Below are 15,857 nucleotides of genomic sequence, written 5' to 3'. Positions count from 1 at the left end.
AGTCAAGTGATATGCCTAAGGTCACAGAGTAGACAAAAGGCTGAGCTGGGATAAGAACCTATGTCCTTCTGAGGCTCGTGCTGTATCCACTACCCCATGCTGCTTCTCAATCTTCTCACCCAAACACTCTAGCAATGTTTGATGGGTCAGAGAAGGTGGACAGAGGGGGAAGCTTGTGAGAGAGATCAAGTAGAGATCAAAGAGCTGAGTTTAGAACCCAGGGGCTGCATCCCCAGATCCTTCTGCCCTTCCTGACTACATTGCCTTAATCTAGGGCCTTGTCCCAGCTCAATTTCCATGAGTAGAGAGCATCGCTAAGCAGGGGTGAACAATCTTTTACAACTTGAGTGGATATCCTTGCTAGAGGTAACGGCAAGCCATTCACTTTAGTGTGCAGGTCCCCAGAACCCTGGGCTAAAGTCCTACACAAGGGAGTGCTGGTAAGCCAAAGGGGACAATATCTCATCTGATTATCCTATATCTACCTCAGCGCTTGGCACATAGTAAGGTCTCAGAAAATTCTATAGGTAGGTGGGATAGCAGCAAGATCTGGTCCCTTTGTTTCTCCTCTCTAGAGAGAGGGAGAGGACTTGGACTTCATTACAAAAGTATTGCATAATAATAATAATATTTGTTCAGTCCTTATATGCCAAGCACTACACTAAGCACTGGGGTAGATACAGATGAAGATCCCACATGGGCCTCACAAAGTAGGAGGAAGAACAGGTATTGAAACCTAGGTTTGTAGATGAGAGAACTGAAATACAGAGAAAATAAGTGACTTGCCCAAGATCACAAAGTGGCAGAGTGAGAATTAGAATCCAGGGTCTCTGACTCCCAGGCCTGTGTGCTTTCCACTGTGCCAGGCTGCTTCCCCCTGCTGCTTTGGGGCAAGCTAATTGGGAGTGCCAATTATAGAGGTTAAGATAAGTAAATACTACAGACTTGACTCTGCAGGCTGCTTCCATTTACCCTGGAGCTAGACCACCTGGCTCTGTATGCATTTGCTTTGGTGGTGTGTGGGGATGGCTGGTTAATTATTATCACAGAAGTCTTACTATTTTCAGCCTGAACCTTCCTGTTCTCCCTAAACTGCCACTTAGGGAAAAATTAAAAAACGAAAAGAAGTCACTCCTGAAGCAAGCCTTAGAATTGACCTGTTAAAGTGATGGATTCAGCAGTGGTGTCTTCCAAACCATGGTGGCTAATGGCGTAAACAACTACATGCACATTCTATGGAGTTTTCAGTTGTTCTCCAAGGCTGGGACCAGTCTTTGAATGGTCTGGGGGGCCCACGGCTCAACTCATGTTGACTGATTGTGTCTATGACTTGCCTGCCTGAGTTCAAGATGAAGATGGCAGGATGGTGTGTATTTTGGATGACTGATAGCATAGCGTCTGACAAGTTCAAGATTGGTCTTATCCATGGACTGACATATCCCACTTTCTTCATGACCCTGGTCTGCCTGTAGGCCTGGGGACATGCATGAGTTCACCTAAAAGAAGCAAATGGGAACCTGGTAAATGAGTCCAGCGAGAAGCAGCTTCTTCACTGAAGACGAAGTTTTTGTGGGACCTTCTCTCCTGGTATGAAAGCCAGAAAATGGGGTATGGTAAAACTTCCTAAGCGCAAAGGATTTGAATACCTTGGGAGAGGAAAAAAGATCCATAAAATGAGCAGGGAAGAGAAACCAGAATGATCACTAGAAACTGCAGCACATAAATGGTGAGGGGTGAGAGGGTAGGGAAAACCGAAGGATAGGTGGGAACAACTAGAGAAGATATGGGTTGTATACTTGGGCTTGCTCACAGTAGGGCTTTATTCTGGAAGGGTATTACTGGGAGACCCAATATGGGGAATGTCCAGTAGAGAACCATTCAGTCTGCAAAGAGGGATGGGATGTTTCAAAAAGGATTTCTTCCTTCTAAAGTCTAGTATTAGAGGTCAACTAGGCTTTGCGATTTTCATGCCCGCAAAAAGAAAGTTTATTTTGTTCTTTTTTGAAAACAAACACAAATCTGGAGAAGACAGTCCTTCTCCCAAGTTTATTTTTGGCCCTAAATTTCATGGCTTACATAACAAATGCCTGAAACCATGCCCCTCTTAATATCCACCCCTATTCTGAAATCATCAACAGGGTGACTGCAAAATTCCAGACTTGGGAGATGGAGGAGAGAGCTACAGGATGGAAAGGATTCTCCTAATTACTGCAAACAAACCACTTCTGCTGAGTTGACTGCATAGAGACAAAATCTGAATGGAAAAAGCTATATATCCTCCTCACCTTGGATGAGGACAGAGGGAAAAGGCCACCCTAAATGGGGGATCCAGAGAAACACTAGCTTGTCAAATTAGAATCTAAAGGCATCTTAGAAACTGAAAGGTGGTGAATGAAGACTTGGAAGTTTCTGGTCAACTAACCAGCAAAGAATCAGAGAAAAAAGCCTTCCAGAGGCCTCGGGAATCACATGTGATTTACAGCAAGTACAGATTGCAGCAAGACCCATGGCTGCTGCCTTCAACTTGAACTCAGACAGGCCAGCAAATCATGGAGACAACCTGTCAATTTGGGGGATGCGCCTGAGGCCCCCCAGACCACACAAAGATCAGCCCTCAGCATCTGTCCCCCCCTGAAAAACCCACTGAAGCCACCTCCCCCATCCAGCCTGCCCCATGATAAGGACCCTACCCTGTCTCTACAGTAGCCAAAACGCACAACCCAGCTAGGCCTGTTTCCCTATAACAGGCTGAGAAAAAACAGGACCACAGTTAATTAAATAAAAGAGAGGAACCAGATGATTTCTTTTAAAGTAAAATGTGTCTTCTAGGAAGAAAGCCCTTTATTTGGGTAAATCTGTGAGTTGTTTATCAGCTTAAACTCATTATCTGCACATATGGTCTTTGCACTGTGGTTGGGGTGGGGAGGGGTAGAGAAAAAATGGGCACACACTAGTTGATGAAATGTCAGCCACCAAATGCCAGAAAATAGTATTTTTTCAGTGATGTCGAATTGGGCTTCTTGCCACAAGTGAAGGGGCTTCGGTAAAGATAGTCAAAATATTTTTAATTCTGTAGGAATACTAAAGGAGGAACGGAAGACAGTGTGAAAGGAAACTAATTTCATTCACAAAAAGGAGATGTATATCAAAGCCATTAACACACTTTCCCACCTCCAAGCTGGCTATTTATTTATGGTCGTGAAACTTAACATAAACATGAGCAGACATAACTTGTAAACACAACTACAGTGAGACAGGTCTCAGCCTCAGAAGCGGAGGAGAGACAGAGGCATGTAACCTGAGGATGTGCTTGAAGGTGGCATGGATGCAGTAGTAAGAACCTGGAGTCATCCTCATCCCTTCCCTCCCCCTGCAGCTCTGTTGCAGATTACAGGTGTAAATCTTGGAGCTGGACTACCACATATGCCTTTGAGTGACAGAATTAGGTTAGAGAAACACCCAATCGGCCACCCTCAATTGCCAGCCAGAATGAGGCCCGGTTTAAGCCCCACACCGTTCTTCCCCCGCCCCCCCCCCTCCGTCCCCAACACACCTCTGAATAAGCCCCAGGTGAGTAACCCGAGGAACAAGGCAGATAAAATTTGCATCCCAACGGAGAAGGAAAGTAAGAAGAGGAAAACTAAAACTAAGTGATGTTTCTGCAGTGCTTGTAGAATCGCAATTATCATTCTTGATACATGTAAGCTCCTTGAAGGCTGCAGTCCTGCTTTCTAACTCCATCGTACTCTTCCAAGTCTTACTACAGTGCTCGGAATAGAGTATGCTCTCAAATATTATTGATTAAAATTCAGGTAGGCATCACTTCAATAAGACCACAGACACAACTGCACAAATAGAAGGTCTGTTTATAATTTTCAAGTGTGCAGAGAAAAACTTATAGATTCCAGATTTCCCCATAAACTAGATTGGGATCTTACACGGGGGGAAGGAGAGGGATGGAGGAAGAGGGAGAGAAAGCGTTAATTTTTTTTAAGATTCACTAGTTCATTTGCGTTATCACTAAAAAGAGGTCTGGAAAAGGCGCCCTCTGTTGGCTTGAAAGAAGGAAGCAATAAGTGGCTCTATTTTTTTAACAAGCTCCCGCCCCCCCCAACCACCTCCTTCCCTCAAGTATCATACTATGCAGGTTGGTAAATTGATAATCTGACATCTAAGGTGGATCTGTGTTTTTTCTTTTGATATTGGAAGCCTACATCACTGGTAAGAACTTGATCCATCCCTTAGTCATATGAGTGATTACAGTATGCAGCGCACTATACTAAGCACTTGATATACTGATGGACAGCCTCCTTAACTCCCACTCTAGATAATAATACGAATAATAATATTAATAGTATTAAGTACTTACTATGTACTAAGCCCTGGCATAGATTCAAGGCAAACAGATCAGGTGGAGTCTCTGCTCCACAAGTGGCTCGTCGGAGGGAGAACAGGTATTTTATCCGCATTTTGCATAAAAGGAAATTAAGGTACTGAAAAGGTAAGCGATTTGCCAAAGTTCACACAGCAGACAAGTGGCAGAGCCAAGGCCAGAACCCAAATCTCCTGACTCCCAGACTCCCTCTAGACCAAAAGCTGGTCCTCTAGCCCATGTGTTTGCTGTGGGCAGGGAACATGTCTACCAACTCTGTTATATCATACTCTCCCAAGCTCTCAGTACAGTGTTCGGTACATGTTATTGATGAATTGATTTACTGATTCCCAGGCCTATCCTCTTTCCACTAGGCCACACTGCTTCCCCTTGGATAAACTTCTGCTTCATTCACAATTGACCACTATCCCTATCAGAGCTTCTGTTCTATATTCATGAAGGAGCGAATGGTTTTGGGATCTAGGGGGAAAGGGGTATCAGGGCTTCCTTAGATGAAAATATACTTTACTGAGGCATGAGCCAATCCAAACCCAGCCACCAAGCTATTTCTCAGGACCCCCACTACTCTGCTTCCCAATAGGAATAAGTGGACAGGAGGGGAGTGGGGGTAGGGGGAGGACAAAGCAGACAATTGCTGTCAGCTCTCCAATTGCTCCACATCCTTAACACACAAGGCTTCTTGGCCACCGGTTGGTTTCATGGTGCCTATTATCTTCACAGAAAAACATGAGGAAGGCAATGGAAACCATACTTTATTTTTTGGCAGAGTAGAATGTTTTGGATAAGTGAAAAACAAATCCCTATCCCCTCCCCATCCCTTCCTTTTTCTCTCCTTCCCCCTTTTCTATTCAAAACAAAAATTATCTTGATTTTATGGCAACTTTGTAGTAGAGTATTTCAGTAGCATCCAACAAAAACATGACATTGTCTGCAATAAAATGCAGGAATATTAACCATCTCCTAGAGACCTTCCCACATTTTCAGCATTTTCTCAAGCAGGACACAAGGCAGAGAGAGAATATATTTCTCCCCAACACTCTTGTTGGTTAGACGGACCTGGATTCTAATCCTGACTCTACCACTTGTGTGTAATCTGGGCCAAGTCACTTAACTTCTCAGTGCCTTAGTTATCTCATCTATAAAATGGGGATTAAGACTGTGAGTTCCATGTGGGACATGGACTTCGTCCAGCCTGATTAGCTTGTACAGAACCACTGCTTAGTACAGAGCCTGGCACAAAGCGAGCACTTAAATACCATTAAAAACACCTAAAAAACTGAAAAATACCTGCCGGCAATGATGATGTTGGTGAGTTCTCATTGCTTTTCACTCAATTTTATACAGTTTGGGGCATGTAGAAATAAGGGCGGGTGACAAGAAATTAGGGAACCACCTTGTCCAGTTGGGCAGTCACTTGTTTTATGAGGAAAAATTGCTCATATCAATAGTCTTATTTCTCCAGGTTCACAAAGGCACAAAGCTGAGTGGTGGGCCCATGCTTGTTTGGAAAGAGACCTACAAAAGTTCCAGTAGCAGCCTCATCTCCTTTATCAGCCAGAACAGGGGTGAGTTTCAGGGAAGGAGTGGAAAGGCCAGGCAAAACTGGATGGTGTGGGGGATAAATGTTCCCTGGAACATGGGTCAAGGGATCCTGGAAGGCGGATCCGACTCCCAGACGCCTGGACAATCTAACTCTTCCACTCCCCGGTTTTGTGATGATTTTGTTGAGAATCATCACCACCAGTATATGAAAAACAGAGGGCCAGCTGAAATCAGGAGGTCCTGGAGATGCAAGCCAGCTACAACAGATCTCTTGGCAAGGCCCGATCGCAAAGCCTTCCACCTCCGCTCCCACCTCCACCTCTCTCTCTCTCTGGAAATCACTCCCTTCACCTGGGAAGGACTTGGGTAGCGACACCTGGAAGGTAGCATCCAGCCGGATTACCTTCGGTCTGGGCCCGTTGCCCATTCTCCCGGCCCGGCTGGAGGGTTGATCCGGACTTTTTTCTCCCCAAGCAATTAAAAGCGGGTGACCCACTGCTGACCCCCGGGGAGGGTAACTTATGATCCCTCCTCCCCAGGATAGGCTCACAGCCGGGTCGCGGACACTCAACCCAGGTTCCTCGTCCCAGGAACCGAGACATCATCCCCTCTCCCTTCTAAGCCCCCTTCAAAGTGGACAGCCTCTCTCCCCCTTTTATTTCCCCCTCCCTTTTCCCCTTGTCCGAGTCGCCGTCCTCAGGGCTTAATTATAATTATTATGGGATTTGCGAAGCGCTTACTCAGTGTCAAGCACTGTTCTGGGCGCTGGAGGGAAAGGCCCTTCTGAACTCAGGTGCTCTCAGAGCTTTGAGGGGTGGGCGGCCTTGGGCCGCTCGCCTCTCCTACGCCCCCCAACTCAGCCCCCCATTCCCGGTACACCTGCGTCCTAAACCCGGACAGGGGGACGCTTGTCCCACCCAGTCCAGGATTGTGGGGGGGACACTTGTCCCCGCGTCCCTGGGCAGGACCAGCCCGGGGAGTCTCCGAGCTGCCCCCCAGGGCTCGGGGAGGATGAGTCCGGAGTCGCTCGGGCTTGGGGGGGTGACGGGAGTAGGGAAAGAAAGTCAGACCCCCTTACCTTTTCCTCCTCCTCCTCGCAGTGGCGGGCTAAGGCCGCCTTCCCCCGCCGGCTGCGGGGCAACTTTCCGGGGCGGGAGGCACGTGTGCAACTTGCAAGTTGCGGGAGCGTTTTGGGGGCGCAGGACCGGTCAGCCGGTCTGTCGGGGAGGGCACGGGCTAGCGGCTCTGCCGGCTTCTGCCCGGCAGCCTGCAAGAAGCGGAGCCAGCAGCAGCTCCACCTCCCAGCCCCTGCTCCCTCCCCCTCTCCAATGTTGGCCGCAGCCTCTTCTCTCGCCTATAGTCCCCCCTTCGTGCTTTCCGCAGCTCCTCTCCGCACGCCCCCTCCCCCGCAACCATCCCGCCTCCTTGCCCTCCTCACCGCCCCAACCGTCGTCTGCTGCAATTTCCACTAACCTGTGGCTTCATCCCCCCATTCATTCATTCATTCAATCCTATTTATTGAGCGCTTACTGTGTGCAGAGCACTGTACTAAGCGCTCGGGAAGTAGAAGTTGGCAACATATAGAGACGGTCCCTACCCAACAGTGGGCTCACAGTCTAGAAAGTTATATCTCGAGGGGAGCGTGGGGGTGGGAAGGATCAACCACTCCGGGCCCTTAACTAACCTGTGGATTCATCCCCCCAGATCTGGACTCGAGGCAGGGGGCAGCAGTGACAGCCCCCTTCCCCTCTCTCCCACTTCCACTGATACCTCTTACCCAGAAAGTTCATTCGTTCAATCGTATTTATTGAGCGCTTACTGCAGAGCCCTGGACTAGGCGCTTGGAAAGTACAATTCAGCAACAGATAGAGACGATCCCTACCCAACAACGGGCTCACAGTCTAGAAAGTTATATCTCGAGGGGACCGTGGGGGCGGGAAGGATCAAGTTAGCGGCTCTCAAGCCGGCGGAGAAAACTTCCCTCTTCTCTTTCTCATTCATTCTTTCAATCGTGTGTATTGAGTGCTTACTGTGTGCAGAGCACTGTACTAAGCGCTTGGAAAGTACAAGTTGGCAACATATAGGGACGGTCCCTACCCAACAACGGGCTCATGGTCTAGAAGGGGGAGACAGACAACAAAACAAAACATGTGGGCAGGTGTCAAGTAATCAGAATCAATAAACGTAAAGCTAGATGCACATCATTGACAAAATAAATAGAATAGTAAATATGTACAAGTAAAATAAACAGAGTAATAAATCTGTACTAACATATACAGGTGCTGTGGGGAGGGGAAGGAGGTAGGGCAGGGGGGATGGGGAGGAGGAGAGGAAAAAGGGGGCTCAGTGTGGGAAGGCCTCTTGGAGGAGGTGAGCTCTCGGTAGGGCTTTGAAGGGAGGAAGAGAGCTAGCTTGGCGGATGTGCGGAGGGAGGGCATTCCAGGCCAGGGGGAGGACGTGGGCCTCCATTTACAGTTAACGGTTCGTTTGGAGGAGCTGATCCCTGGAGGACAGACTGGGGCCCAACTCGCTCTCTTGGGGTGGCTCTCTGGGATTTGGTGAGCTGAGGTAGCTGGACACTTGCTTCCCTGGCAAGCCTTTGGCAATTTGTCTCCTCTGTAGCTGGACTTAATGATTTGGGCAAGTTGGGCAAGGTCGCCAACCCAAATCTTCCCTGACACTCCCTTCTGTGTCACCTGTGCAAGCCGATTTGTACCCTCTAAACACTTTGATCCTTAGCCACTCACCCGCAGGCCCTCAGCAATTACACACATATTGTTATACTCTTCCATTTCCCCCAACTCCAATTTATCTTAATACCTGCCTGTAAAGCTCCTTGTGGATAGGGATCATGTCTACCAAATGTATTGCACTGTACTCTCCTAAGCCCTTAGTAGAGTGCTCTACACATACTAGGCACTCAAGATTAGGACCTAGTCAGCTGAGTGGCCATACACACGTTCTGAGTACAGTTGATAAAGGGGCTAGATATCCAGAGAGAGGAGTGGGACCAAGAGAGGACAGAATCATAAACTCCATAGGAAAGAACTGAGATTTAGGGAAGGACAGGGTCAATCCCTCTCCTCTCTGCCAAACTAACCTGGACCCACTTCAGCCTCTTGACACTGTTTTCCTTGGGAATTTCAATCCAGTTTCTCTCTCCAGGAAGCTGGGAAGTTGAGGGGGGGTTGTCCCTCTCCCACCCCTGACTGGAGCCCAGGACCTGTGGGCATCAGGCATGGCAGAAGGCTTGGGCAGGAGGGAGGAAGTTGGGAAGGGGAAGAGGAAGAGGGACTGGAGTGAGCCAGAGAAGACTTTAAGTTGCTCCCCACTCAGGGTGGGACCCAGAAACCCAGGTTTAAAAACCACAACGCAAGGACAGAACTGATACTTACTTGTAGCAGCCTCAACTGGTCCCTGTTCTGAGCCATTTTTAGGATGGTCTAGGTGTGTGTATGGGCAGGGGGAGGACTCTTCCACGATTGTGCTTGCCCCAGTTCTGAGTGGGGGTGAGCACGTTGCTAGCTGGAGCTTACAGGCCCTAAAGAGGCAGCTCCAGTTGATTCTGCGGAGCCTCAGCGGAAAGAAACTGAGCTTCTGGGTTGTCTGCCTAGGGAACCACTGTCTAGATCTCTCCTAGAGAAAGAGCAAGAGTAGAACAGGCCTCAGGTTCAGGGAATGCTGGCAATATTGTGAGTATGGCTGAAAAGAGTCTGAGGTCAGGCTCCATAAAGGAGTAATAATTGTGGCATTTGTTAAGCATTTACTATGTGCCAAACACTGTACTAAAACTCTAGGATACATAAAAGAGAATCAGGTCCCATGTATGTCTCACAGTCTAAGTAGGAGGGGGAACAGGTATTGAACACCCATTTTGCAGATGAGGGAACTGAGGCATAGAGAAATTAAGTGACTTGCCCAGGGTCACACAGCAGGTATATGGTGGAGTTGGGATTATTAGAACCCAGATCCTCTGACTCCCAGTCCTGTACTGTTTCCCCCAGACCCTGCTGCTTCTCATACAAGGAAGAACAAATAAAGGAGAAGTGGCGGAACAGAGAGGAATGAAACAGAGGGAGGACTACAGGCAGAGGAGGTGGAGTTTGTGCTATTGACAGCCCTGATGTTGGTGTTGAGAAACAGTGTGGCATTAGTGGAAAAAGCACAGGCCTGGGAGTCAAGAGAACTGATTATAATCCCAGCTGTAACACTTGCCTGCTATGTGTGACCTTGGGCAAGTCATTTAACTTCTTTTTGCCTCAATTTCCTCATCTTTATAATGGGGATTAAATTATTTAATACCTGTTCCCTCTCTCACTTAAAATGGGAGCCCTATGTGGGACAAGGACTGTATCTGCATATACCCCAGTGCTTAGTGCAGTTCTTGGCAGATTGTAAGCAATAAATAAATACCATATTTATCATTATTTTATATACCCTGTCTAGCTTTGGGTATAAAGGAGAAGCAGGGCACAAAGTCATTAAAGGCACGGCTGCTTCAAAACCCAGTTCTGACTCCTTGAGTGTGGCCACAAGCACACAAGTTCCTAGCCAAGACCAGCCTGGCTTCCTCCAGCTGCCTACAGAGTTGTGGTCCAGCCCTAATTTCTCTCACAATTTCACCAGAACAGCTGTAGCCCCTCCTGGTGGCAGAGTAGTTTGGGCAGGGACCACTGTAGTGGTAAGAGAAAGAGTGGAAGAGCAGCACTGCCACTCTAAAAGCTCAGAAAAGAGAAAAAAGTGGACAAAGTTGGGATAAGGGGATGTGAGGGCTGCAGACAAAGAGAGAGAGGAAGGCAGTGGGGAGAAACCAGGGGACAGGGCAAGGACACTCTCTAAGCCTTATCCTCATTGTCCTCCCTGTGGCCCTCCAGGGGTGAACTGGCTCTTCCTAGGTCGAAGCCCCTGGGCACTGTCCATAGTCACCAGTCCTGCCAGGACTTAGGGGCTGCTGAGGGGTTGCACTAGAAACCATGGCATTTCCTGGCCATTGCTGGACCTTACCAGTACAGCCAGGTGACACATTTCTGGACCCACTGGAAACTTCCAAAAGCAGCCTATGAAGAGATCAAGTCAGTCATGGTAGCAGCTTGGACCGGTGATGTTACTGAGTCACCTTCCTCCGGCCTAGCCAAGAGCAGAACTCCGACTTTTCTCCTGTTAAGCCATTCAGGTGATGGACTGAGGACCCTCAAAAGCATAAACTTGCTCGGGAGCAGGGACTGTATCTTCAATTCCATTGTCTGCACCCAAGCACCAAGTAAAGTGTGTTGTACACAGTCAGAGCTCAATGACTACCAAAGATGGCTACCTATGTGGGTAAAGTGGGAGGGAAGGTCAGATTAGGCTTAAAGCTGATCTGACTGGGGTAAGAATTTTATTAAAAACAGAAAACACCCCATATTACTGACCCCATCATTCTCCAGTCTCTGGATGCTCATTGTCGAAAAAGGCATTATTGTGGGCAGGTGGGAAGGGCAGAGGGATTCTTGGCCCCTTTCTCTCTCCAGCTGGTGTTAAGTGGTAGCTTTTCAGAATCAGAAATGAGTTGTGCTCTCAATCAAATACCAAGCCCTAGGTACAGTGCTCTGCACACAGTAAGCGCTCAATAAATACGATTGAATGAATGAATCAAGTACACATTTACTGAACATCCACTAGGGGCTCCCCTCTTCATTGCGCTGAATTGGAGAGATTTTCTTCACTTTCCCTCTCTTTCACCCTCTAGAGTTCTCTTTTTATTTCCCACTCATGACCCTACTTCCCCTTTTTCATTACTTTTACTCCAAGATCCCCTCATTGCTCCCCAGTTCTCCAGAGTGGAAGTGTTTACAAAATACCGTTTGTTTGAAAGTGCTTGTTGATTAGTACAGGTTTTTTTTAGAGGAAATGCAGGCAATAAAGAGCAGAGGGTGCTGTGCCTGCTTAGAAGAGATGGAAGCAGCAGTGTAGAAAGCAAAGAAGGAGTGTGGAAATTAGTTAGGTGCCCTGTGACAGGGCAGAAAGGGAAAAAAATGTAAGGAGTGGGACAATCACCCTCCTGCCACCTCCACTCCAACAGGACCCTGGTGTCTGATGATTTTGAGCAATATTTCCAGCCGAGGAGCTGCAAATTTGGGGAGTAAGGGAGGGTCGGGTTGGGAGTTTAAAAGCATAGTCCTGGACAGTGTGGGGGGTCAGGGACTGAATGTGGGGAGAATGTGCATAGGAGAGTGCAAGAAGACAATGGTTTAGATTAAGGTGCTCTCTAGGTATTCATTTATTCATTCATTCAATTGTATTTATTGAGTGCTTACTGTGTTCAGAGCACTGTACTAAGCACTTGGGAAGTACAAGTTGGCAACATATAGAGACTAGCAGCAGCACAGAACTTCTTTGGAGGAGAGGGGAGGACCACCTTGGAGCCAAGCACTGGGGTAGATACAATGAGAAGCAGCGTGGCTCAGTGGAAAGAGCACAGGCTTTGGAGTCAGAGGTCATGGGTTCAAATCCTGACTCTGCCAATTGTCAGCTGTGTGACTTTGGGCAAGTCACTTAACTTCACTGTGCCTCAGTTACCTCATCTGTAAAATGGGGATTAAGACTGTGAGCCCCACGTGGGACAACATGATCACCTTGTAACCGCCCCAGCACTTTGAACAGTGCTTTGCACATAATAAACGCTTAATAAATGCCATTATTATTATTATTATTACTAATTCAATAAGATCAGACCGAGTCCCTGTCCCACATACGCGACAGAAATTCACAGTCTAAGGGGGGGGAAGAATAGATATTCCATCCTCGATTTAAGATGAGGAAATTGAGGCATAGAGAAATTAAGTGTCTTGCCCAAGGTCACACAGCAGGCAAGTAACAGCTCTGGGATTAGAACCCAAGTCTGCCAATTCCCAGTCCCATTCTCTTTTCCCTAGACCATGACATGTGCTTCCGAAGATTCTTAAGATCCCCTTGCAGGTGTTCTTAGCGTCACATTCCCTCCAGGACTCCAAGAAGTCTTGAATCTAGTTTAAAGCCTTAAACTATAAAGATTATGTGCTGTGCAGGTCGTGGGTGTTGGATTATACAGGTGAAATGTTTCATTCATTATGCAGCTAACATCCTATGTTGGACGATAGCTGTGAATCAGCGGTTAGTCACTATCTGAATTTTAATAACGAGGCTTCAACCTAGCTCAAACTACACCAAGCCCTTTTCCCCCCTAGGGATCGGATCGGCTTCAGAAATCCTCCCATTCCTTCTTCCTCTCCTCCTCGCAGTAAGTTGCTTATCAGCCAGAAACAGCTTCCAGTTCTCTCCCCCAGCTCCTCCCATGACCTGCATTGCTTCAGGAGCTGCTCTCAGCAGAAGGCCAACCAAATCCCCTATCTCACCCTTAGGAATGCTGGTTACTTGGCTCTGGAATGGAACAAGCAGGAAAGGAGCTGGGGTCATGTTGGATGTAATTATGAGGGATACAGATGCACAGTCATTTCCTACGTGTGTGTATGTGTGGGGATGGTACTACGGGGAGGTAACTCCAAGAGAATAGCATAAAGCTCTCCCCCCAGGCCTCCGCCTTCCCTGATCTCCATCACATCTGCACTATAGCAATGGAATTTCCCAACCTTCCCCTCCACACCAGGACAGCTGGCCTGTTTATGCCTCTCCAGGCCTTCAAATAAGGTCCAGATCCTCCAAGACAGTGAACAGGGGACCAGCGCAAATGATAGGAGGATCAGGGTTAGTTCCGGGAAGCCAGACAGGACACAGGGCTAGGAACAGAAGCAGTGTTGCCTAGTGGATAGAGCACAATGCTGGGAGTCAGAGGATCCTGGATCATTCATTCATTAGTATTTATTTAAGCACTTATTGTGTGCTGAGCACTGTACTAAGCGCTTGGGAAGTACAATTCAGCAACAGAGACAATCCCTGCCCACAGCAGGCTCACAGTCTAGCAGGGGGGGGGAGACAAATATCAAAACAAGTAAACAGGCATCAGTGGGATCATTATGAATAGAATTATATAAACACACCATTAATAAAGTAAATAGAATTATAAGTATGTACATATATACACAAGTGCTGGATCCTCCACTTGCTTGCTATGTGACCTTGGGCAAGTCACTTAAATTATCTGGCCCTCAGTTACCTCATCTGTAAAATGGAGATTGAGTAAGACTGTTAGCCCTATGTGGGGCAGGAACTGAGTCCTACCTGATTAACTTGTATCTACCCAGTGTTTAGAACAGTAGTTGGCACATAGCACTTAACAAGTACCTTAATTATTATTATTATTACCCCCAGTGCTTAATTCACTGCCTGGCACATAGTAAATGCTTAACAAATACCATAAAAAAAAGGAAACAAAAAAAGGACCTCAGGATCCTTGCTAACGGTGGTGCCATCTTGCAGGCATTTTCACACCAGTTACAAGGGTCCAATAGCAGGTCTGACCCCATTGCTATTTTTGGCCTGGTTGCCCAGTTGAGTGGCAGCATTGTTCAGGGATGGAGGGTGCTGAAGTAGAGTAGACAGTAGAGTACAGTCACGCTGTAAGTGCTCAGAAAATACAATTAACTGATTGTTCAACGAATACCATTGACTGAATATTGGAGGACATATTGATTGAGCTTTTCTGGGCACAAAAGGGCCAGTTGAGCCTCTTTTCTTTTACCTGGATGCTGCCTACCCTGACAGTAAGATAAATGCAGTTAATACTCTTTATTACTAGCCTGTATTCATCATTCCTGGCCCCAGGCATGTGGACATCTGGGTATCTGCAAGGCTTCATTAGCTGAATGTTTGCCAATGAGTTAAGTATTCCCTGTTGTGTGAGATGATCATGGCTGTGCTCTCTCCAGGCAGGAGCCCAAGCCCTGGACTTGGTGGTCAGGTCATGGTTGCAGCACGGAAGTCAAGTTGTACATGTCAAACTTCTGAGAGAAGAGCATTGGTGATCGAGTGGCCAACCTCTTGAAAGTCCAGGTCTAGCAGAGTGATGAAGGGTATTTTATTTTTGTATGCTGCTTCAGGTTTTTTAATTGGTTTCCTTTTTCAGCTCTGCCACTATCCATCCAGCGGTAAGCAACATGGCAAAGTGAGTAGAGCACAGGCCTGGGAGTCCGAAGGTCATGGGTTCTAATCCCGACTCTACCGCTTATCTGCCGTGACCTTGAGCGAGTCAATTCACTCCTCTGTGGTTCAGTTACTTTGTTTGTAAAATGGGGATTGAGACTGTGACCCCTACATAGAACTGGGACTGTGTACAACTCGATTTGCTTGTATCAACTCCAGCGCTTAGGTCAGTGCCTGCCACATAGTAAGCACTTAACAAACACCATAATTATTAGTAGTAGTATCACAAGCTAGCACCCATAAAAATATCCACCCATTTTGTTTGTTTCAAGATTCTGGTGGGCTCAGGAGAGCTAGGCTCTCGTGGGGGTTTTTTCTAAATGGTATTTATTAAGCACTTACTATGTACTAATGTACTGCACTGAGCTAATCAGGTTAGATACTGTCCTTGTTCCACATGGGGCTCACAGTCTAAATCTCCATGTTACAGATGAGGTAACTGAGGCCCAGAGAAGTTAAGTGACTTGCCCAAGGTCACACAGCCCAAGGTCGTTTTGACTTCCAGGCTCATGCTGTATCCATTAGACCATGCTATTTCTCAGCAGCATTCTTGGTTGCAGGAATGTGTGTCATTAAAGGTCTTAGAAGTGAGGAATAGTCTTCAAGACCACGGCTGTCTAAGTGATAATGATAATAATGATGGTATTTGTTAAGCGCTTACTCTGTGCCAGGCACTGTACTAAGCACTGGGGTGGATACAAGCAAATCAGGTTGGACACAGTCCCTGTCCTGCACGGGGCTCACAGTCTTTATCCCCATTTTATAGATGAGGTAACTGAGGCACAGAAAAGTGACGTGACTTCCC

Source organism: Tachyglossus aculeatus, chromosome 22, assembly GCF_015852505.1.
Source record: "Tachyglossus aculeatus isolate mTacAcu1 chromosome 22, mTacAcu1.pri, whole genome shotgun sequence".
NCBI classification, from domain to species: domain Eukaryota; kingdom Metazoa; phylum Chordata; class Mammalia; order Monotremata; family Tachyglossidae; genus Tachyglossus; species Tachyglossus aculeatus.
Note: the sequence above shows the minus strand (reverse complement) of the source record.